The 23,258-nt window shown below is 35.2% G+C and overlaps 1 protein-coding gene and 1 non-coding gene across 4 annotated transcripts in view; both read left to right on the top strand.

The window, feature by feature from the left end:
* HTR1F (5-hydroxytryptamine receptor 1F) overlaps positions 1-23,258 on the top strand; it is a 187,239-nt gene that overhangs the window by 102,838 nt on the left and 61,143 nt on the right. The window lies entirely within an intron of this gene.
* On the top strand, positions 11,336-11,461 carry LOC116467703 (U6atac minor spliceosomal RNA). Its single transcript, XR_004247909.1, has one exon. It is a non-coding gene; the product is annotated as a U6atac minor spliceosomal RNA (small nuclear RNA).

The following is a 23,258-nucleotide window of genomic DNA, read 5'->3' as shown; positions in this document are numbered from 1 at the left end:
TATATAAATGTTTTATATATATATGTTTTATATACATATATAAAATTCAGCCTTTGAAATGGAGAAGATTATACCATTTGCTACAACATGGACAGACATAAAAAACATAATGCTAAGTGAAATAAGCCAGACACACAAAAAAGGAAAATGTTGGATGATCTCATTTATATGTGAAATCCAAAAAAAAGGTCAAATATTCTTCTTCAATAAACAGGCCACATATCAGTGCAACCTTGTCAGATAAGAGGGGTTATTCAGTTTTGTTTGAAAATAAAAACCAAAAACCATTTTTAATTTCTTAATGGATATAGTGATCCATGAAAATGTTAGTTTATTCGTTTTGAGCTTATTAACTCACATCTGTCCTGTGAAGATTTTACATTAACTTAACAGGACCCACTATGGCATATAAAACCCTTCATGATCTGATGACACCAATTTCTCCAGCCTAAATTCTTATGACCTCCCTCTTTCCTGCCTCTCCTTGAAAGCACACACGTGGACTTTCCCAGAAGCAACAATTTTGTTTTATCCACTTTTCATGTTCTTTCACACTCCTGCATACGTCATATTTTCACTTCCATCCTATCTTCCCACAGTGTCCTGAAATTCTTACCGGTACCTCCTATAGGAAATTTTTCGTATCTATCTCCAACCAACTTTGGGATGCATATAATTTTATGCAACCTGTTTATTATACTTATCTCACTATTTTATAATTGGATTATATACATGTCTCCCCAACAGTGTAAGCCTTGCACAGATTAAGTGATCAATAATTAGTTGATGAATGAATGAGCAGATGAATAGATCAAAGGATGGATGATGAGTGGATTGTTAGATGAATGAATAGGTGGATGAAAAATAGATGCATGTACAACTAGATGGATAGTTGGATGGGTGTAGGTAAGACAGAGTGGAAATCCCCTTACAGTATTACCAAGGAACAAGATGGGCTAAAAATAAATAACAACCCAGATTACAATACAGTGTGATAAGAGCTCTGAGCGAGATTGCTACAGATCTATATCAGGTGAGTTATTTGTGCAATCTTAGAGTTGTGGGATGATAGAGCCTGGAATTCATCTTAGGTCTTCTAGTCCTAGCCTTTTATTTTACAGATACAGAAAATAAGGCTCAGAATTATGAAATCTCTTGAGGCCTTGGGTAGGTCATTTAGTCTTTAAAAGTTGTTTTAGCTCATGCTGATGTTTTTTTCTAAGCAAAGAGAGAATGGGTAGGAAGGAATTGGCATATGTCATAAAACTACATCATAATTCATGCCTCAACAGATTAACTATTAATAAGATAAAGGTATAATGTTACTGTAATATGATTCAATTCTTCTCTAACATTGTAGTTTAATGAGAAAAAATAATTTTATATGAAAGATGAATTTATTTTTTCATTTAGAAATATAAAATCAGTAACTACCATATACTAGGCTAGCAGATATAACTAGTTAGATATAGTAGCTGACCAATATTTTTTTTTCTTGGGGGGTATTTGTTTTTTTAATGCTTTCAATTTACATATATATAATATTTTATTTATTTGTTTTTGTTAATGCTTTCGATTTACATACATATAATATTTTATTTATTCATCTTAGTTATTTCTTGCTGAAATTATTCCTATAAGAAATGTTGCTTATTTATAAGCAACTCAGAGAAGTCTAAATTGTATTTTTAAAAATAAATGTTTGGATATTGAAAGTGTTATACGAGTTATTTCTAAGGCAAAACATTTACTTTTGTGTATGTTTTTCCTACCTAAGATACACAGCCATTCTCTTTACAAGGAATCTATTTCCTTTTTTGTTCTGAAATTTTAACAAGATTCTGCTATGAGGAACAAAACACAGAATATATTAACATGCTCCAGGAAGTAAGCATTGACATTAAATTTGCTGTGAACTAATTTTTATCTTCTATGGCCCTCTTTCAGCCTTATGAATTTTTCATTCTCAAAATTAATTTAAATAACTTAAGTAAATACTGTCCTTTGACAACGCTAGGCAAGGCAAATAATGTATTAAGGAAACCAAAGCAACTGATATCCTCAGTCTCAGACACAAAGGCGACAATCCTCAGTATTTTTATGTCATCAGCCTTGTTTATACACTGGTATATTTTAGGTTCACTTTTCTTTAGCCATCATAAATACTACCAGAATTCTTTCATTAAAACAGCCTTTTAGAAATTCCCACACTTTCCTATTCCTGGTAGCTAGTTTGTTCATTTTTGTTTTTACTTGTCATAACATGGAAACCAGCTAAATACCTTTTAATTTATGTAGGAGTTACTTTTATATGTTTATAAGCGTGAAAACTCTGTAGGAAAGCTAAATCCTTTTATAATTTCTATAATTTACATAGTAATTTTAAATAGCCTAATATAATTATTGCATTAAGGCAGTATATCATGGCCGGGTGCAGTGACTCACGCCTGTAATCCAGCTATGGGAGGCTGAGGTGGGCAGATCACTTGGGATGAGGAGTTCGAGACCAGCCTGGCCAACATAGTGAAACCCCGTCTGTACTAAAAATACAAAATTTAGACAGGCATAATGGCTTGTGCCTGTAATCCCAGCTACTCGGGAGGCTGAGGCCGGAGAATCGCCTGAACCAGAGATGGAGGTTGCAGTGAGCCAAGATTGCACCACTGCACTGCAGCCTGGGTGGCAGAGTGAGATTCTGTCTCAAAACAAACAAACAAACAAAAATCGCAGTCTATCATTTTATGTAGACTAATGCATACTTTATGGGGAATGCATCAATGAGTCAAATAAATAAATACTACTATCTACATAGGCTCTACACATGTGTGCAGAAAGGCAGATATAAACCAAAATAATTAAGTTCATTTTATAGTATTTTCAATGGGATAAGTAGTATTAATATAAAGAAAAGGAACTAAGGAGGCAAGGGAGTAGAATAATGTTATAATTTTAAACAACACTGTCAGATAAAGTCTCATGGATGGGATGCCATTTAAACAAAGACCTGAAGGGGGCAATAGAAAGATACATTGGGATATATTGGAACGAACTTTTAAGGCAGAAAAATCAAAAAGTGCACTCCGTCTCTGTTCAGAGAATAGCAAGGAGGCCCATGTAGCTGGAGCTGAGTGGATGAAGGAAAGAGTTGTCAGAAATTAACCTGGACAAGTTTGGGGAAATCAGGTATTGTAGAAACCTTTAATTTAAATAAGATGGTAAGTAATTGGAGGATCTGCAGCAATTGGGGGGCATGATCTGACTTACATTTCAGCAGGGTGACTGACTGCTCCATCACTGAAGGTGGTAAGGGTGGAAGCAGGGAAAAAAATGAGCAGAATATAACATAAGCCTGGGTGCAAGAGATAATGGGGAGTGGACTTGGGAGATTCTAGAGGTGGCAGTGAGAATTTGTTTCTGAATATATTTTAAAGTTAGAGCCAATAAACTTTGCTGATGTGTTAAATATATAAGGCAAAAGAGAAGAGGAGGAGTTAAGGAGAGTCCCCAAGGGTTTTATACTGAGCATCTGGAAGAGTTGCTACTAACCAAGACAGCAAGAGAAGCAGGTTTGGAGGAAGGAGCAGAAATGTGTTTTTGGACATGTTACGTTTGAGATGTGTATTAGACATCCATGCAGAAATGTTAAGTAGATAGTTGTGTTTATATGTATAGGATCCCAGAATAGGTAAGTTTGGAAGTCATGAGGATATATACGTACATAGTGAGAAATGCCATGATAGTACACATAGAGGAGAAAGACATCCAAGGACTGGGTCTAGGATAGACAACAAATTGGTTGAAATTATGGCAAGAAACCTTTTCCAACATCCAGGGCCTCAGGACGTGACTGTATTCGAGATAAGGGCTTTAAAGAGGTAACTAAGATAAATTGAACTCGTGAGATTGGGCCTCAAACCAGTATGACTGGTGCCCTTGTCAGAAGAAGAGATTAGGACGCCAACACACAGAAGAAAGACCTCATGAAGAGATGAGAAAAAAACAGCCATCTGCCAGCCAAGGAGAGAGATCTTAGAAGAAATAACCATGCTGACACCTTGATCTGGGACTTCGAGCCTCCAGAAGTGAGAAAAATACATTTCTGTTGTACAAGCCACCCAATAATTAGTAGTGGCCTGAGATTTTCTAGACTTCTTAAGGGGCTTACTTCTGGCTTCAACTTTCTATTATTATTACTACTATTTGTAATATTAAGACAAATGTAGAGAATGAAATTAAGCCAACGGCTTAAGTGATTATATATTAGATATAATTGCTCCTTAATATTAACAATTTACATATACACTCACCAAAAATGAAAAAAATGGTCTCTACTTAGTATTCTATGAGAATAACTATTTATGTAGGAGGATATCTAGTTTCCTCTATCATCTGTTTCCAGTCAGGAATGACTTTTCTAGTGACTTATTTAGGCTCTGGTTCACTAGCTTCAAAAATATCCAATGCTTAGGATTAAATCTAACAAAAGATCAGCATGACCTCTACAAAATAATTGCCAAAACATTACTGAGATAAAGATCTGAATAAATGCAGTAATAAACCATAGTTAGAAAGCCTCAATATTATAAATATATTAATTTTATAAACCATAGCCTCAATATTATAAATATATTAATTTTTCACAAATTGATCAAAATTATTTCAGTTGAATTTAGGTGGAAATTGGATTCCAAAATTTATATATAACATACTCTTCAATACATAAAACAATAAAAACCAGAAATCTGAAATGATCACATATCAAATATACATAACTGCAGTAATTAAGATTAGTGGTGTTGTAAGGACAGGAAAGTAGCACAATAGAACAAAACAGAGACCCTAAAAAGATACTCACGCAGAAATAGTCACCTGATTTATAATCAACATGCCATCACTATGCAAAGGGGGAAGTTATTCTTTTTATGAATTGCTCCAGAAAAATTTAATTTCATTGGGGAGAAATATGAATCTTGATTCCTACCCCATAGCATGGGGAAAAAAATCAATTCCAGATAGATCGTAATCCTAAACGTAAGAAGATAGCAATAAAGCATCTAGAAGATAACCTACTTCATGACCTTGGGGTAGGCAAAAGTTTTTTAAACAGGACAAAAAGAGGGAAAAAAAGATAAAGATGGACTTGAATACAGCTAAGAATTTCTAATAACCAAACGATTATTTAAGAATGTTAAAGTTAAGCCATAGTTACAAGATGGTTGCAATACATCTAGCTGATGAAACGCTTGTATCCAGAATATATCAAAAAGCTCTAAAAGAAAATCCAGTTAAACACAAAATGAAGAAAAGACTTGAACCAATATTTCACAAAAAAGGATAGGCAGTAGCTAATAAGCATAAAAAAAGTTTACAACCTCATTAATCCTCAGAAAAAGACAAGTTAAAACCACAATGAGGTATCACTGCACATCTAAGAAAATAGCTAAAATTTAGGAGGCTGACAATTCCAAGTGTTTGTGACAATGACAAGCAAGTGGAAATCCTACACTTTGCTGATGAGAGTGTAAAAAGGTTTAAATTCATTGGAAAACTGTTTAGCAGTATCTGCTAATTGGGACACTCAATACTCTTTCATTAAGCAATTTCATTGCTTTCTATTTACTCAATAGAAATGTGTATGTATATATATTCTCCAAAAGAAAAATAGAAGGCTCCTAGCAGCATTATTTTTAATGAAGCAAAAACTGAAAACAACCGAAGTGTCCATCAGTAATAAAATGAATAAATAAACTGTGGTATGGTCATATCATACAATACTACACAACAAGAAGAAGCACTAACTACTATTGCATGCAACAATATGAAACTCACTATCATAATGTTGAGCAAAAGAAGCCAAGCACAATAGAATGCATACACATTACACCACATTATTCCATTTTTCAAATACCAGTAAGCTAATCTAGATTGATAGAAGTTAGTATAGTGGTTACATTTTGTGGAGGTTGGAGTGATAATGTTTTGGAGGAGACATAGGGATACTTATTATTTTGACTGTTCATAGTGTCCTACAGCCTGATCTGAGGAGTGGTTTATAATATTTTTCCTGTATAAAAATTCACAAAAGCTGTGCAGTGATGAATTATATATTCTTCAATATAGTTTTGTTCTTCAATGAAAGTATTTGTCCAGGACTGGTATGGTGGTTCACACTTATTACCCCAACTACTTGGGAGGCTGAGGTGGGAGGATAGCTTGAGGCCAGGAGTTTGAAACCAGCCTGAGCAACATAGCAAAACCCCATCTCTGAAAAAAAATTAAAAATTAGTTGAGCTTGGTGGTATACGTCTGTAGTCCCAGCTACTCAGGAAGCTGAAGCAGGAGGATTTCTTGAGCCCAGGAGTTCAAGGCTGCAGTGAGCTATGATCACGCCAGTGCCACTCTAGCTTGGGCAACAGAGTGAGAACCCATCCCAAACAAACAAAAAAAAAGTTTGTCTAAAAAAAAACACCAAGAAAAAGAAATTGGTGCCATTTACATTAATTGTTGGCTTAGACTCATCCAAATTCTCTACTCAAAACCTTTTTTCACTGACATTTTCACTGCCCCTTAATTTTTAAAATATATACATTTTCTTTTTCCTCATGAGTATATAGGTTGGTTAGTAGCAACAGAAACTTTGTGCAGCCTGCACAAAGATACAATTGCTATCATAATAAATTGTAGAATGTTGGGATGCTCCCTTTGACAATACTGACAGTCATTGAAACATATTTTTGAAATGAATTTCTTCTAAAGAATGTTATTACAGTTTGTCTGTGTTTTGTGTGAATGTGAGAGCAATGTAAATCCCATTCAAGGAGGACTCAAAGGTGTAACCTTTTCTAAAGACTTTATTTAGAAAAAAAAAAAAAAAAAAAAAAATGGAAACCATCATTCTAATCTTTGGAGAAATTGGCACAAAGGTAGCATTTTTTAAAGCTTTGAAGTAGAATGTTTGAAGACTAAAATGTGGTGCCTATGAATGAACATTTGGGTGATAAACTGCAAGGAACACAGAGATACGATATTAAGTCAGGACGGTGATTCCTGTTGGAGGAAAAATGAAGGCAACTGGGATCAGGAGAAAAGGGGGACTTTAGGATGGTTGGCAAGGTTCAATTTCTTGACCTGGATGATTGTTACAAGAATGTTCACCTTATAAGGATTAATTGAACTATACATTATTGTGTTGTGCATTATTTTACAGAAAAAAGAGAAAAAATAAAATAAAATGCTAAATTGTCACTTGGGAAAAAAAGTGTTCCAATATATAATTCAGTGTAAAAATACCAAAGGTTAAGACTATAGAGTAAATTTTGAAAATTGGTCTTCTGAAACTAACTATAATTGAAGTTTTTTATGTATAAGGCCTTATGTGAAACTTGCCTGCCCTTCTTTATCTGTATTGATATCAAACTGTATGTGTTGTCAAAAGCAAGCACTTTCAAGAAAGTGGAAATAATATGATTGAACAAGTCATTATATGACTATTTTGATAAATATTTCTGTAATTCCTATAGAACAAAGAAAGAGAATAATTTTTATAATGTTTTCTCACGTTCAATTTTGAAATAAAAATCTTTTCTTGTTGACAGTCTCCTGATAAATAATGCTGCCTACCAAACTAAACTGTAGTTAATGAAAATTTTTTTTTACTTTTTTCTTTTTCTTTATTTCAATAGGCTTTTGGTAACAGGTGGTATTTGGTTACATGAATAAGTTCTTTAGTGGTGATTTCTGAGATTTCGGCGCACCCATCAACCACGCAGGATACACTGTACCCAATATGTAGTCTTTTATTCCTCGCCCCCCTCTCACTCATTCCCCCGGGTCCCCAAAGTTCATTGTATCATTCTTATGCCTTTGCATCCTCATAGCTTAGCCCCCACTTGTGAGTGAGAACATATGATGTTTGGTTTTTCATTCCTGAGTTACTTCACTTAGAATAATGGTCTCCAGTTCCATCCAGGTTGCTGCAAATGCCATTATTTTGTTACTTCTTATGGCTGAGTAGTATTCCATGGTATATATATACCACATTTTCTTTAGACACTCGTTGATTGATGGGCATTTTGGCTGCTTCCATATTTTTGCAATTGCCAATTGTGCCACTATAAACATGCATGTGCGACTATCTTTTTTTATATAATGACTTCTTTTTCCCTGGGTAGATACCTAGGAGTGGGATTGCTGGGTCAATTGGCAGTTCTACTTTTGGGTCTTTAAGGAATCTCCATACTGTTTTTCACAGTGACTGTACTAGTTTACATTCCCACCAACATGTAAAAGTGTTCCCGTTTTACCACATCTATGCTAACATTTATTTTTTTTTGATTATTGGTCATTCTTGCAAAAGTAAGGTGGTATTGCATTGTGGTTTTGATTTGTATTTCCCTGATAATTAGTGATGTTGAGTGTTTTTTCATGTTCATTGGCCATTTGTATATCTTCTTTTGAGAATTGTCTATTCATGTCCTTAGCCCACTTTTTGAAGGGATTGTTTTTTTCTTGCTGATTTTTTTTAGTTCCTTGTGCATTCTGGATATTAGTCCATTTTGGATATATATTTAAACACACCAAAAAATATGAAATTAACATATCTATGTTTTCATAATTAAAAAATAAAAATGTCATTTTTGTCTAAAACAAAATTGATTTGAAAAATCATGTTCAGGCATAGAAAATTCATGAGATGTTCTAAAGGTAAAAGCCACCATAGTCCCCATTTATCCTAGAAATATTCACACCATATCCACCACAAGAAAGACTCTTGTTTAAAAGGTATATAGGAAAGTCGTTGCTCTCAAAAACCTACAGCTTAAAGGAATAAAGTAAATATTACTTAAATAGATTGAAGGCAATAGAGTAAAACAAAATCATAATACTAGAATTAAATATAGGTAAGTAATAACAGTTTCTGAATGGAGAAGTACCTTCTCAAGATGAAAGCAATGGAATATTAAAGAAAGAATAATTTTTGATAAAGTTTTTAACCAAAATAAAGAGCCATCAGTAGACTGATTATATGTTGGAATACAAATTAGTATAAGTTTCTGTCTGGAAACAATTTGAAAGTATGTGTTGAATTTATTCTTTTAAATTTATGTTTTAATAAATTTGAACTAATATTTCCATTTCAAGTCATCTCTCCTAAGAAAATAATCAGAATTTGGAAAAATACTTTTTCGAATCTTTCCATAAGTGTTATACCAACACATATAGAACATAAAAGTATAATTGGTAACCTATCTATTGAGAAGTTTCCCATCAGAGATTTTATTCAAGTTGATATTTGAAATGTTGACTTATATTACTATTAATCTATCATAACAGATTCTGATACAGTGATACTTTATGTAGAACAGTTCAATAAATACCATGTAAGAAAACAAAAAGAAGTAGATTGATATCACTTAAATTAAAAACCAGTGAATTTTCTATTTTGTGGAAAATAACCATATTGCTAAGTTATTATTATGAAACGTGTGTGCAGCTAGCTAGAGTCAGCTAGTAGGAAAGTCTTCTCAGTACCTTATTCCCAGAGATTCTGATGTGTTTTCTTAAATATATTCTGTTAAATGTTTCCCAACTGGGATAAATGTCACTGTGGTATTTTTAATCATAGTAATATAATTAGTTTCCAAGAACTATCTGGTAATGTAAATGTATTTGGAGATTGTAATGTAGTTTCTGTATTTTGAATAAAATTCTATTTAGAGAAAGAATTTTAGAAATATTTAGAGTCATGTCCATTTCCCCTTTTTAAATCTGGCACCCTACATTCTAATTTCAATAAGTTTCATCAGAACCTCATTTAGCAGATGCTCAATCAGTGTCTACAGAATGAATGGATGAATAAACTTGTGTGGGTGTTTGTGAATCTTTAAGATTTAGTGCTCATCTGTTTCTTAAACTTGCTATTTCTCAGTTAAAGTGTCTTTCACCTGCTGAAGAGAGATTAATCTTGTAGAAATTCTCATCTGGCAATGGTTTATTTTGTTCTTTTTAGAGGAAAACCTTTCTAAAGAAATTAATTTAACAAAAGATAAAAACATATTTGTGCATTGGAAGTGTTTGCACAGGTTATTTTATGTTTTAGTAGGGTAGTAGATATAATTAATGTTCTTAAATATCCAGTTCTTTCCCACTTCTGTGAATGAGGAAGCCTATACTGCTTCATTTCTTGGAGTTAGTCATGGTCATGTAACTAATTCTAGTAAATGAGATGTGAGGGAATATGCGAGTCACCAGTGGTAAATACTAGTGCCCAACTCTCTAGACCATTCTTCCCCTGCTGTGCAAAGGAGATAGCATATGATGTGGAGTGGCTATATGGAAAAGAATCCCGGTCAAATCATGTTGAACATGTACAGTGAGCAAGAAATAAGTTGTGTTGCATTAAGCTACTGAAATTTTGGTGGTTTGTCACCACAGTATAACCTAGCCAATGTGCTTCAGTATACCTCTGGTCAGTATCTAATTACAAAATCTTTCTTCATGACCACACATACTTCCATTAACGGTGAAAAAAGTCAACTCATTAAGTGCTCATGATATGCTTCCTCTGCTTAATATAAAAGCAGAACAACTCACTGATACGCATTGAAAAGACAGTGCATCAGATCAGTTTCCCATTCTCTTTCCCTTTAGAAGCCTACTAGTAACAAACACTTTGTAGAAATTCAAGGGGCTTGGAGATACAAAATCAGTTTTACTAGAAAGAATAAGTTCAGATGCATAAAACAGAAATAAAAAATAAGATTTTCTAAACCATGATAGAAGTTTTTCTTTTATGTAAAGAAGCTAAGCTTGAAACCTAGGTCTAAACTGACAGCGCCACAGTGTCTTTAGAAATCCATGCTTCTACCTTTCTGCTATATTCCTCCATTCATGACTTTATTTTCAAGGTCTCTCAGTTGGTATAAGAACTGCTGATGCTCCAGCCATTACACTGGCATGCAGGTCTTCAGCGGGAGAAAGAGGAAAATGACAAAAGAGTATACTATCCAGCTTTTTTTAAGCATACTCCATGGTCTTTTATTCTTCTTATTTGATTAATACATATCAACTGATTAACAGATTAATCTATTCTTAATACAGACTAACTACAATCTGTACCATACTTCCTGCCAAAATTCTATCCTATGTTGTCTATAATAATTTTCTACATTAAATATTCTTTAAACTGTTTAAATATCTAATCTTATCCCTTCTTATTCTTCATATGCATATTGATATTACTCTCCTAAGTATACCTTCCCTTTTTTCTTGATAAATTTAAGGAAGCTTTTTATCCCAAATTCTTTGGCACCAATTACAACTTGAAACTTTTCCTGCATTGTATGAAAGGAGAAAAGGTTACCGCACTCCTTAACAAGGATGGAAGAGGCCCTCGGGCATGACAAGACACATATGGTTAAGACATTGCCACCTGTTTTGTGGCATCTAACCATCATTTTTTTCAGACTTGAAACCAACAAAGATCAAAAAAGACAATTACATAATAGTAAAGGGTTCAATTCAACAAGAAAACCTAACTATCGTAAATATATATGCACCCAACACAGAAGCACCCAGATTCCTAAAGCAAGTTCTTAGAAATCTACAAAGAGACTTAGACTCCCACACAGTAATACTGGGAGACTTCAACACTCCACCAACAGTATTAGACAGATCACTGAGGCAGAAAATTAACAAAGATATTTAGGACCTAAACTCAACATTGGACCAAATGGATTTTATAGACCTCTACAGAACTCTGCACCCAAAAACAACAGAATATAAATTCTTTCCATCACTACATGGCCCATACTCTAAAATTGAACACATAATCAGACATAAAACAATCCTCAGCAAATTCAAAAGAACAGAAATCATGCTAAACATACTCTTGGACCCCAGTGCAATAAAAATAGAAATCAATACTTTAAAAATTGCTTAAAACCATCCAAATACATGGAAATTAAACAACCTGCTCCTGAATGACATTTGAGTAAATAATGAAATTAAGGCAGAAATCAAGAAGTTCTTTGAAACTAATGAGAACAAAGATACAACATACCAGAATCTCTGGGACACAGCTAAGGCAATATTAAGATGGAAATTTATAGCACTAAATGCCTACATCAAAAAAGTGAGAATAATCTCAAATTAACTACCTAAGATCACAACTAAAAGAACTAGAGAAGCAAAAGCAAACTAAAAGCTAGCAGAAGACAGGAAAACAAATCAGAGCTTAATCGAAAGAGATCAAGACACGAAAAAACACTCAAAAGATCCACAAATCTAGGAGCTTGTTTTCTGAAAAAAATAACAAGATAGGCCACTAGCTAGACTAATAAAGAAGAAAAAAGAGAAGATCCAAATAAACACAATTAGAAATGGCAAAGGGGATGTTACCGCTGACCACACAGAAATACAAACAACCATCAGAGACTACTATGAACACCTCTGTGCACACAATCTAGAAAACCTAGAAGAGATGGATAAATTCCTGGACACATATACCCTCCCGAGACAGAACCAAAAAGAAATTGATTCCCCGAATAGACAATTAACAGGCTCCAAAACTGAATCAGTAATAAATAGCCTATCAGGACTGGACCAGTTGTACAAAGAGCTGTTACAAAGAGAGTTAACGTTTCTATTGAAACTATTTCAGAAAATTGAGAAGGGATATGAGGCCAGCATTATCCTAATACCAAATACCAAAATCTCCTTGAGCTAATAAAAAAAAAACCTTTAGCAAAGTTTCAGGATACAAAATTAATGTGCAGAAATCACTAGTATTGTTATAAACCAATGACAGCCAAGATGAAAGTCAAATCAGTAAGGCAGTCTCATTCACAATTGCTGTGATAAAATACCCAGGAATACAGCTAACCATGGAGGTGAAAGATCTCTACAAGTAGAACTACAAAACACTGCTCAAAGAAATCAGAGATGATACAAACAAATGGAAAAACATTCCATGCTCATGGATAGAAAGAACCAATATCATTAAACTGGCCATACTGATCAAAGCAATTTACAGATTCAATGCTACTCCTGTCAAACCACCTATGACATTCTTCACAGAACTAGAAAAATAAACTATTTAAAAGTTTGTATAAAGTTAAAAAAAAAAAAGTCTGAATAGCCCAGGCAATTCTAAGCAAAAAAAAAAAAAAAAAAGCAGGAAGCATCATGCTACTAAACTTCAAGCTACACTACAGGGCTACAGTAACAAAACAGCATGGTACTAGTACAAACACAGACACATAGACCAATGGAACAAAGTGGAGAGCCGAGAAATAAGGCTGCACACCTACAATCATCTGATCTTTGACAAAGCTGACAAAAATGAGTAATGAGGAAAGGACTCCCTATTCAATAAATTGTGCTGGGATAACTGGCTAGTCATATGCAGAAAATTGAAATTGGACCCCTTCCTTATGCCACATACAAAAATCAACACAAGATGGATTGAAGACTTAAATGTAAAACCTAAAAAACTATAAAAATCCTGGAAGACGACCTAGGCAATATGATTCAGGACAGAGAAATAGGCAAATATTTTATGATGAAGACCTCAAAACAATTGCAACAAAAGCAAAAATTAACAAATGGGACCTAATTAAACTTAAGAGCTTCTGCACAACAAAAGAAACTATCTAAACAGAGTAAACAGACAATCTACAGAATGGAAGAAAATTTTTGCAAACCATGTATCTGACAAAGGTCTAATATTAAGCATCTATAAGGAACCTAAAAAAACATTAAAAGAAAGAAAGTAGCCCCATTAAAAAGCAGACAAAGGGCATGAACAGACACCTTTCAAAAGAAGACATACATGTGGCCAACAGTGATACCAAAAATAGCTCAACATCACTGGTCATTACAGAAATGCAAATCAAAACCACCATGAGAGACCCAGTAGCACCAGTCAGAATGGCTATTAAGAAAAAGTGAAAAAATAACAGATGCTGGTGAGGTTGCAGAGAAAAAGGAGCACTTATACACTGGCAGTGTAAATTAGTTCAATCATTGTGAAAGACCATGTGGCAATTCCTCAAAGACCTAAAAATAGAAATACCATTTGACCCAGCAATCCCATTACTGGATATATACACAAAGAAATATAACTTGTTCTGTTATAAAGACACATGTATCCATACGTTCATTGCACCACTATTCACAATAGCAAAAAAAAAAAAAAAAGGAATCAAGTGCCCATCAATGGCAGACTGGATAAAATAAATGTGGTACAATAAATACACCATGGAATACTATGCAGCCATACAAAAGAATGAGATCATGTCCTTTGCAGCAACATGGGTAGAGCTGGAGACCATTATTAGGAAACTAACATAGGAACAGAAAACCAAATATCACAGGGATCATGGCAGACAGGAGGCAGGACTAGATTGCAGCTCTGACTTGGACGGACAGAGCAGCATGTGGAGGCTCGCATCATGAATTTTTGCTCCAGAACGACTGAAAGAATAAATCAGGAAACCTGAGAGGCTCCACAGACCCCCTGAAGGAAGCGGATTGCTCCTGCAGGACCCAGCAGACACCACAAATACTGTGATGCCCAAGCTGTGGAAGTGGGAAAGGGAGACGGCCGGAAGCTGAAGGCCTAGATTACAAGAGAAGATTTTGACCTTACCTGGAGCTGAGTCAATTTAGAGAGCCCAGCATAATACAGGGGTAGAGGAGGCAGCAGGAAAACCCCCGGAAGCTCGCTGGGTCCCCTGCCAAGCTGTTTTTGCCTGACCTCACAGAGGACCTTCAGGAGGGCGGCCAGAGGCACTGGGAAAAGGCCACAGGGAGAAGGAAATCTCCAGCTGAATTTTGTAACAATTAGAACTGATAGAGAAGCCTCCTGGCCAGAACTCCGCAGAGGTCATGAATCCAATATGCAGATTTCACGGGCAGGGGAAGAATCAAAGCCCTTTTCTTTCACAGCTGAGGCGGTATCCTGGGGCAAGTTCTCAAGCCCCGCTCACCCACGGCCCAGAAACACACAGTGCTGTTAGAGGAAGCACGGTGCAGGTGAGACCAGCCTTTCTGATTGTTTAGGAGACAGGTGAGGCCTGTGACTGCCAGCTTTCCCCCACTTCCCTGACAACCTGCATGACTCAGCAGAGGCAGCCATAATCCTCCTAGGTACACAATTCCATTGACCCGGGAACCTCACCCCCATCCTCCACAGCAGCCCCAGCAAGACTGTCCAAGGAAAGTCTAAGTTTAAACACGCCTAGCCCTGCCCCCACCTGATGGGCCTTCCCTACCCACCCTGGTAGCTGAAGACAAGGGGCATATACTCTTGGGAGTTCTAGGGCCCCACCCACCACTGTTTCCTCCCCATACTACCACAACTGATGCTCTCTGGAAAGCACCACCCCCTGGCAGGAGGCCAACCAGCACAAAAATAGAAGATTAAATCACCTAAGCCAAGAACCCTCACAGAGCCTATTTCACCCCCCTACCACCTCCACTAGAACAGGTGCTGGTATCTGCGGCTGAGAGATCCAAGGATGGTTCACATCACAGGACTCTGCTGTGCAGACGACCAACCCCCAGTACCAGCCCAGAGCCAGGTAAATTTGGTGGGTGGCTAGACCCATAAGAGAGACAACAATCACTGCAGCTCATCTGTCAGGAAGCCACATCCATAGGAAAAGGGAGAGAGTACTACATCAAGGGAATATACTGTGGGACAAAAGAATCTAAACAACAGCCTTCAGGCCTAGACCTCCCCTCTGACAGTCTACCCAAATGAGAAGGAACCAGAAAACCAACTCTGGTAATATGACAAAACAAGGTTCTAAAACACCCCCAAAAAAATCACACTAGCTCACTAGCAGTGAATCCAAACCAGGAAGAAACTCCTGATTTACCTGAAAAAGAATTCGGGAGGTTAGTTATTAAGCTAATCAGGGAAGCAGCAGAGAAAGGCGAAGCCGCAAGGAAACCCAAAAAAACGATATAAGAAGTGAAGGGAGAAATATTCAAAGAAATAGACAACATAAAGAAAAAACAATAAAAACTTCAGGAAACATTGGACACACTTACAGAAATGCAAAATGCTCTGGAAAATCTCACCAATAGAACTGAACAAGTAAAAGAAAGAAATTCAGAGCTTAAAGACAAGGCCTTTGAATTAACCCAATCCAACAAAGACAAAGAAAAAAGAATGAGAAAATATGAACAAAGCCTCCAAGAAGTCTGGGATTATGTTCAACAACCAAACCTAAGATAATTGGTGTTCCTGAGGAAGAAGAGAAATCTAAAAGTTTGGAAAACATATCTGGGGGACTAATCAAGGAAAACTTCCCCAGCCTTGCTAGAGACCTAGAAATCCAAATACAAGAAGCACACAGAACACCTGGAAAGATCATTGCAAAAATATTATTGCCTAGCCACACTGTCATCAGGTTATCTAAAGTTAAGATAAAGGAAAGAATCTTAAGAGCTGTGAGACAAAAGCACCAGGTAACCTATAAAGGAAAACCTATCAGATTAACAGCAGATTTCTCAGCAGAATCCTTATAAGCTAGAAGGGATTGGGGCCCTATCTTCAGCCTCCTCAAATAAAACAATTATCAGGCAAGAAATTTGTATCCAGCTAAACTAAGCATCATACATGAAGAAAAGATACAGTCTTTTTCAGACAAATGATGACAGAATTCACCATTACCAAGCCACCACTACAAGAACTGCTAAAAGGGGCTCTAAATCTTGAAATAAATGCTGGAAACACATCAAAAAAGGACCTCTTTAAAGCATAAATCACACAGGATCTATAAAACAAAAATACAAGTTAAAAAGCAAAAAAAAAAAAAAGGTACACAGGCAACAAATAGCATGATGAATGGAATGGTACCTCATATCTCAATATTAACATTGAATGTAAATGGCCTAAAGGCTCCTCTTAAAAGATACAGAACTTCAGAATGGATAAGAACTCACCAACCATCTGCTACCTTCAGGAGACTCACCTAACACATAAAGACTCACATAATCTTAAAGTAAAGGGGTGGAAAAACACATTTCATGGACACCAAAAGCAAGCCAGGGTAGCTATTCTTATATCAGACAAAACAAATTTTAAAACAACAATGGTTAAAAGAGACAAAGAGGGACAGTCTATGATGGTAAAAGGCCTTGTCCAACAGGAAAATATCACAATCCTAAACATATATGCACCTAACACTGAAGCTCCCAATTTTACAAAGCAATTATTAATAGACCTAAGTAATGAGATAGCAACACAATAATACTTCAATACTCCGCTGACAGCACTGGACAGGTCATCAAGACAGAAAGTCAACAAAGAAACAATGGATTTAAACTATACCCTGGAACAAATGGACTTAACAGCTATATACAGAGCATTCCATCCAACAACTATAAATACACATTCTATTCAACAGCACATGGAACTTTCTCCAAGATAGACCACATGATAGACCACAAAACGATTCTCAATTTTAAGAAAACTGAAATTATATCAAGCACTCTCTCAGACTACAGTGGAATAAAACTGGAAATAAACTCCAGAAGGAACCTCCAAAACCATGCAAATACATGGAAATTAAATAACCTACTCCTTAATGATCATTGAGTTAAAAATATATCAAAGTTAAAATTAAAAAATTCTTCAAACCAAATGAAAGTAGTGAGAAAACCTATCAAAACCTCTGGGACACAGTCAAGGTGGTGCTAAAAGGAAAGTTCATAGCCCTAAATGCCTACATCAAAAAGTCTGAAAGAGCACAACTTGACAATCTAAGGTCACACCTCAAGAAAATAGAGAAACAAGAACAAACGAAACCCATACCCAGCAAAAGAATGGAAATAACCAAGATCAGAGCAGAACTAAAGGAAATTGGAGCAAAAAAAAACAAAAGTTAAATGAAACAAGAAGCTGGTTCTTTGGAAAGATAAGTAAAACTGATAGATCGTTAGCAAGATTAACCAAGAAAAGAAGAGAGAAAATCTAAATAAGGTCAATAAGAAATGAAACGGGAGATATTACAACTGACACCACAGAAATGCAAAAGATCACACAAGGCTACAATGAGCAACTTTATGTGCATAAACTAGAAAACCAAGAATAGATGAATAAATTCTTGGAAAGATACAACCTTCCTAGCTTAAACCAGGAAGAATTAGATAACCTGAAAAGACCAAAAACAAGCAGAGACTGAAATGGTAATTCAAGAATTAACAACAACAACAAAAAAATGTCCAGGACCAGATGGATTCACAGCTAAATTTTACCAGACATTCAAAGATAAATTGGTACCAATCCTATTGACACTATTCCACAAGATAGAGAAAGAAGGACCCCCTCCCTAAATCATTCTATGAAGCCAGTATCACCCTAATACCAAAACCAGTAAAGGACATAACCAAAAAAGAAAATTACAGACCAATATCCCTGATGAACATAGATGCTAAAATCCTTTACAAAATACTGTCTAACAGAATCCAACAACATATCAAAAAGATAATTCATCATGAACAAGAGGGTTTTATACAGGGATGCAAGGATGATTTAACATAAGTCAATAAATATGATATGCCACATTAACAGCATTAAAAACAAAAATCACATGATTATCTCCATAAATGCAGAAAAAAGCATTTGACAAAAATCTAGCATCTCTTTATGATTAAAACTCTCAGCAAAATTGATATATAAGGGACATACATCAATATAATAAAAGCCATCTATGACAAACCCACAGCCAACATATACTGAAAGAAGAAAAAATTAAAGCATTCCCTCTGAGAACTGGAAGAAGACAAGAATGTTTACTCTCACTACTCCTCTTCAACACAGTACTGGAAGTCCTAGCCAGAGCAATCAGACAAGAGAAAGGAATAAAGAAAGGCCATCCAAATCAGTAAAGAGGAAGTCAAACTGTCGCTGTTTGCTGATGATATGATCATTTACCTAGAAAACCCTAAAGACTCCTCCAGAAAGCTCCTAGAACTGATAAAAGAATTTAGCAAAGTTTCCAGATACAAAATTAATGTACACAAATCAATAGCTCTTCTATACACCAAGAGTGACCAAGCTGACAATCAATCAAGAACTCAACCCCTTTTACAGTAGCTGCAAAAAACATAAAATACTTAGGAATGTACCTAACCAAGGAGTCTAAAAACCTCTAAAGGAAAACTACAAAACACTGTTGAAAGAAATCATAGATGACACAAACAAATGAAAACACATCCCTTGCTCATGGATGAGTAGAATCAATATTGTAAAAATGACCATACTGATAAAAGCAATCTACAAATTCAATGCAGTCTCCATCAGAATACCAACCATCATTCTTCACAGAATTAGAAAAAAAAATCTAAAATTCATATGGAACCAACAAAGAGCCCACATAGCCAAAGGAAGACTAAGCAAAAAGTACAAATCTGGAGGTATCACATTACCTGATTTTAAACTATATTGTAAGGCTGTAGTCACCAAAACAGCATGGTACTGGTATAAAAATAGGCACATAGATCAATGAAACAGAACAGAAGACCCAAATGAACTCAAAGCAAACAGAAACATAAAGTGGAGAAAGGACACCCTTTTCAAAAAATGATGCTGGGATAATTGGCTAGCCACATGTAGGAGAATGAAACTGGATCCTCATCTCTCACCTTATTTAAAACTCAATTCAAGATGGATTAAGGACTTAAATCTAAGACTTGAAACTATAAAAATTCTAGAATGTAACACTGGAAAACCCCTTCTAGACATTGGCTTAGGCAAAGATTTTATGACCAAGAACCTAAAAGCAAATGCAATAACAACAAAGATGAAATCCTGGGACTTAATTAAACTAAAGAGCTTTTGCACAGCAAAAGGAATAGTCAGCAGAGTTAACAGACAACCCACAGAGTGGGAAAAAGTCTTCACAGTCTATACATCTGACAAAGGGCTAACATCCAGAATCTACAATGAACTCAAACAAATCAAGAAAAAAAACATTCCATCAAAAAATGGGCTAAGGACATGAATAAACAATTCTCAAAAGAAGGTATACAAATGACCAACAAACATATGAAAAAATGTTCAACATCACTAATAATCAGGGAAATGCAAATCAAACCACGATATGATATCACCTTACTCCAGCAAGAATGGCCATAATAAAAAAATCAGTAAATAGGAGATGTTGGTGTGGATGCGGTGAACAGGGCACACTTCTGCACTGCTGGTGGGAATATAAACTATTACAACCACTATGGAGTACAGGGTGGAGAGTCCTTAAAGAACTAAAAGTAGAACTACCATTTGATCCAGCAATCGCACTACTGGGTATCTACTCATAGGAAAGGGAGTCATTACACGAAAAAAATACTTGTACACGCATGTTTATAGCAGCACAATTTGCAATTGCAGTAATGTGGAGCCAACCCAAATCAAATGCCCATCAATCAATGAGTTGATAAAGAAGTTGTGTGATATATATATATATATATATATATATATATATATGATGGAATACTACTCAGCCATAAAAGGGAATGAATTAACTGCATTTGCGGCGACTTGAATGAGATTGGAGACTATTATTCTAAGTGAAGTAACTCAAGAATGGAAAAGCAAACATCCTACATTCTCACTCATAAGTGGGAGCTAAGCTATGAGGATGCAAAGGCATAAGAATGACACGATGGACTTTGGGGACTCAGGGGAAAGGGTGGGAAGGGAGTGAGGGATAAAAGACTACAAATAGGGTACAGTGTATACTGCTCAGGTGATGGGTGCACCAAAATTTCACAAATCACCACTAAAGAACTTACTCATGTAACCAAACACCACCTGTTCCCCCAATAACGTATGGAAATAAAAAAACAAGCATATCTCTGAAGATAAGCTACTGCAGGACCCCGGAGAAAATTTAAGAAAAATATTCTGCATGCCTCCCAGGATATAGGACATGGCACCTATATTTTTTAAAAAACAAATGATATGGAAAAAAATCATGACATGTAACACAATAAGGTGGCTTTTGAGGGGAGTAGTTATTGGAAAGGAACATAAAAGGTGTTTCTGAAAGATTTTAAAAAAGAAAACCAAATATCACATGTTCTCACTTATAAATGGGAGCTAAATGATTGCACACATGGACACAACAAGAGTAAGAACACACAATGGGGCCTACTTGAAGGTGGAGAGTGGGAGGAGGGAGAGGAACAGAAAAAATAACTATTGAATACTAGGCTTAGTATCTCAGTGACAAAATAATCTGTACAACAAACCCACATGATGTGAGTACCTATATAACAAACCCTGAACATCTGCCCCTGAACTTAAAATAAAAGTTTTTTTTTTTAAATATACTTTTTCTAACTAAGATGATACTATGTCCTCTTGCTTCTCCTCTTTCTTTCTGACTATCCTTTCCTTAGGTTTTTAATTTACTATCTTACTATCTCACATATCCCCCTAAAGCTCAATACTTGGTCTTTAATGTAATTCTACATATTATATACATGAGTCAGTGTTTCATTATAACTGGAGAAATTAGCTTATCTTTCATATTTGTCGAACATCTACAAATAGATGTCTATTGCTAGAGGTCGGGGGTGAATCATTAAAATTCAGATTAAACCATTTAACATATCAGAACATAATTCTGATTCTTGTGTTAACAGCCTATATCAAAATTGAAAATTACAGGGCATCTAATGTTTAAATATATTGATTGGATTTACCTTACACTCTTTCATGTGAGAAGTAGATTATAATTTATCATAAGAATTTAGTTTCTGTTTGATATTAGCCACAAAAGCAAAATATTAACTAATGGATTATTGTATAGTTTATGTGCAAGGCAAGTTCCAGAAGGTCATGAACATTTTAACTTAAAATATAACATGCTTTTTTTGATACACATGATATAATTGTACATGTTTATGGAGTACAGTGTGATAGATATATCCATACACATATACAATCTGTAATGATCAAATCAAGGTAATTAACATATCCATAACCTCAAACCATTATCATTTCTTTGTGCTGGGAAGATTCAAAACCATCTCTTTAGCTATTTGAAACTATATAATAAATAATCGTTAACTATCATCATTCTATGGTGATATAGAACACTAGAATCCTCCTATCTAGCTTATTTTTTTATTTGTTAACCAACATCTCCTTATCCTCTCTCCTCTCCACCCTTCCCAGGCTATTATAACAACTATTCGAATCTCTACTTCCATGATCAACTTGTTTACCATAAAAATATTAAGTGAAAACATGGCATTTGTCTTTCTCTGCCTTGCTTATTTTACTTAACAGAAAGCCTTCAAGGTTTATCCCTGTTGCCAATAGTGATATAATCCACTTTTTAATGAATTTTATTTATCCATTCATCTTTTGATGGACACTGAGGTTGATTACATCTTTGCTGTTGTGAATACTGCTGCAATTAACATGGGAGTGCAGATATCTGTTTGACATACTGATTTCCTTTCTTTGGATACATACCCAGTAGTGGGATTGCCGGATCATATGGTAGTTCTACTTTTAGTTTCTTGAAGAAAGTTCATACTGTTTTCCATAATGGGCATACTAATTTACATTTCTCCCAGCAATGTATAAGAGTTTCCCTTTCTCTCCATCCCACTTAGAATCTGTTATTTTTGTTTTTTGTGTAATAGCCATTCTAACTAGGATGAAATGATATGTCATTTTGGTTTTCATTTGCATTTTCCTGATTAGTGAGGTTGAGCATTTTTTTTCATATACTTCTTGGCCATTTATAGGTATTTTTTCAGAAATTTTATTTATATCAGTGCCCATTTTGAAATCAGATTTTTTTCTTTTGAGTTGTTTAGGTTTCTTCTATATGGTAAATATTAAGCCCCTGTCAGATGAATTGTTTGCAAATATTTTCTCCCATTCTGCAGATTTCCTCTTCACTCCGGTAATTGTTACCTTTGCTGTGCAGATGTTTTTTAGTTTGTGTAATCCCATTTCTCTGTTTTTGCTTCTGCTACCTGTACTTTTGAGATCTTATTTATAAAATTCATAAAGTTTTTGCCCAGGCCAATGTCCTGCAGCATTTACTTTATGTTTTCTTCTAGTCATTTCACAGTTTTGGGTTTTACATGTAAGTCTTCAACCCATTTTGAGTTAATTTTTATATATAGGGAGAGATGGGGTCTAATTTCATTCCTCTTCAAGTGAATATCCCGTTTTTCCAGCAACATTTATTAAGACTGTCCCTTCCCCAGTGCATGTT

This window comes from Hylobates moloch, unplaced genomic scaffold (genome assembly GCF_009828535.3).
Source record: "Hylobates moloch isolate HMO894 unplaced genomic scaffold, HMol_V3 SCAFFOLD_4, whole genome shotgun sequence".
NCBI lineage: Eukaryota > Metazoa > Chordata > Mammalia > Primates > Hylobatidae > Hylobates > Hylobates moloch.
The sequence above is the reverse complement of the archived record's forward strand: the minus strand, read 5'-3'. Positions and strand labels throughout refer to the sequence as shown.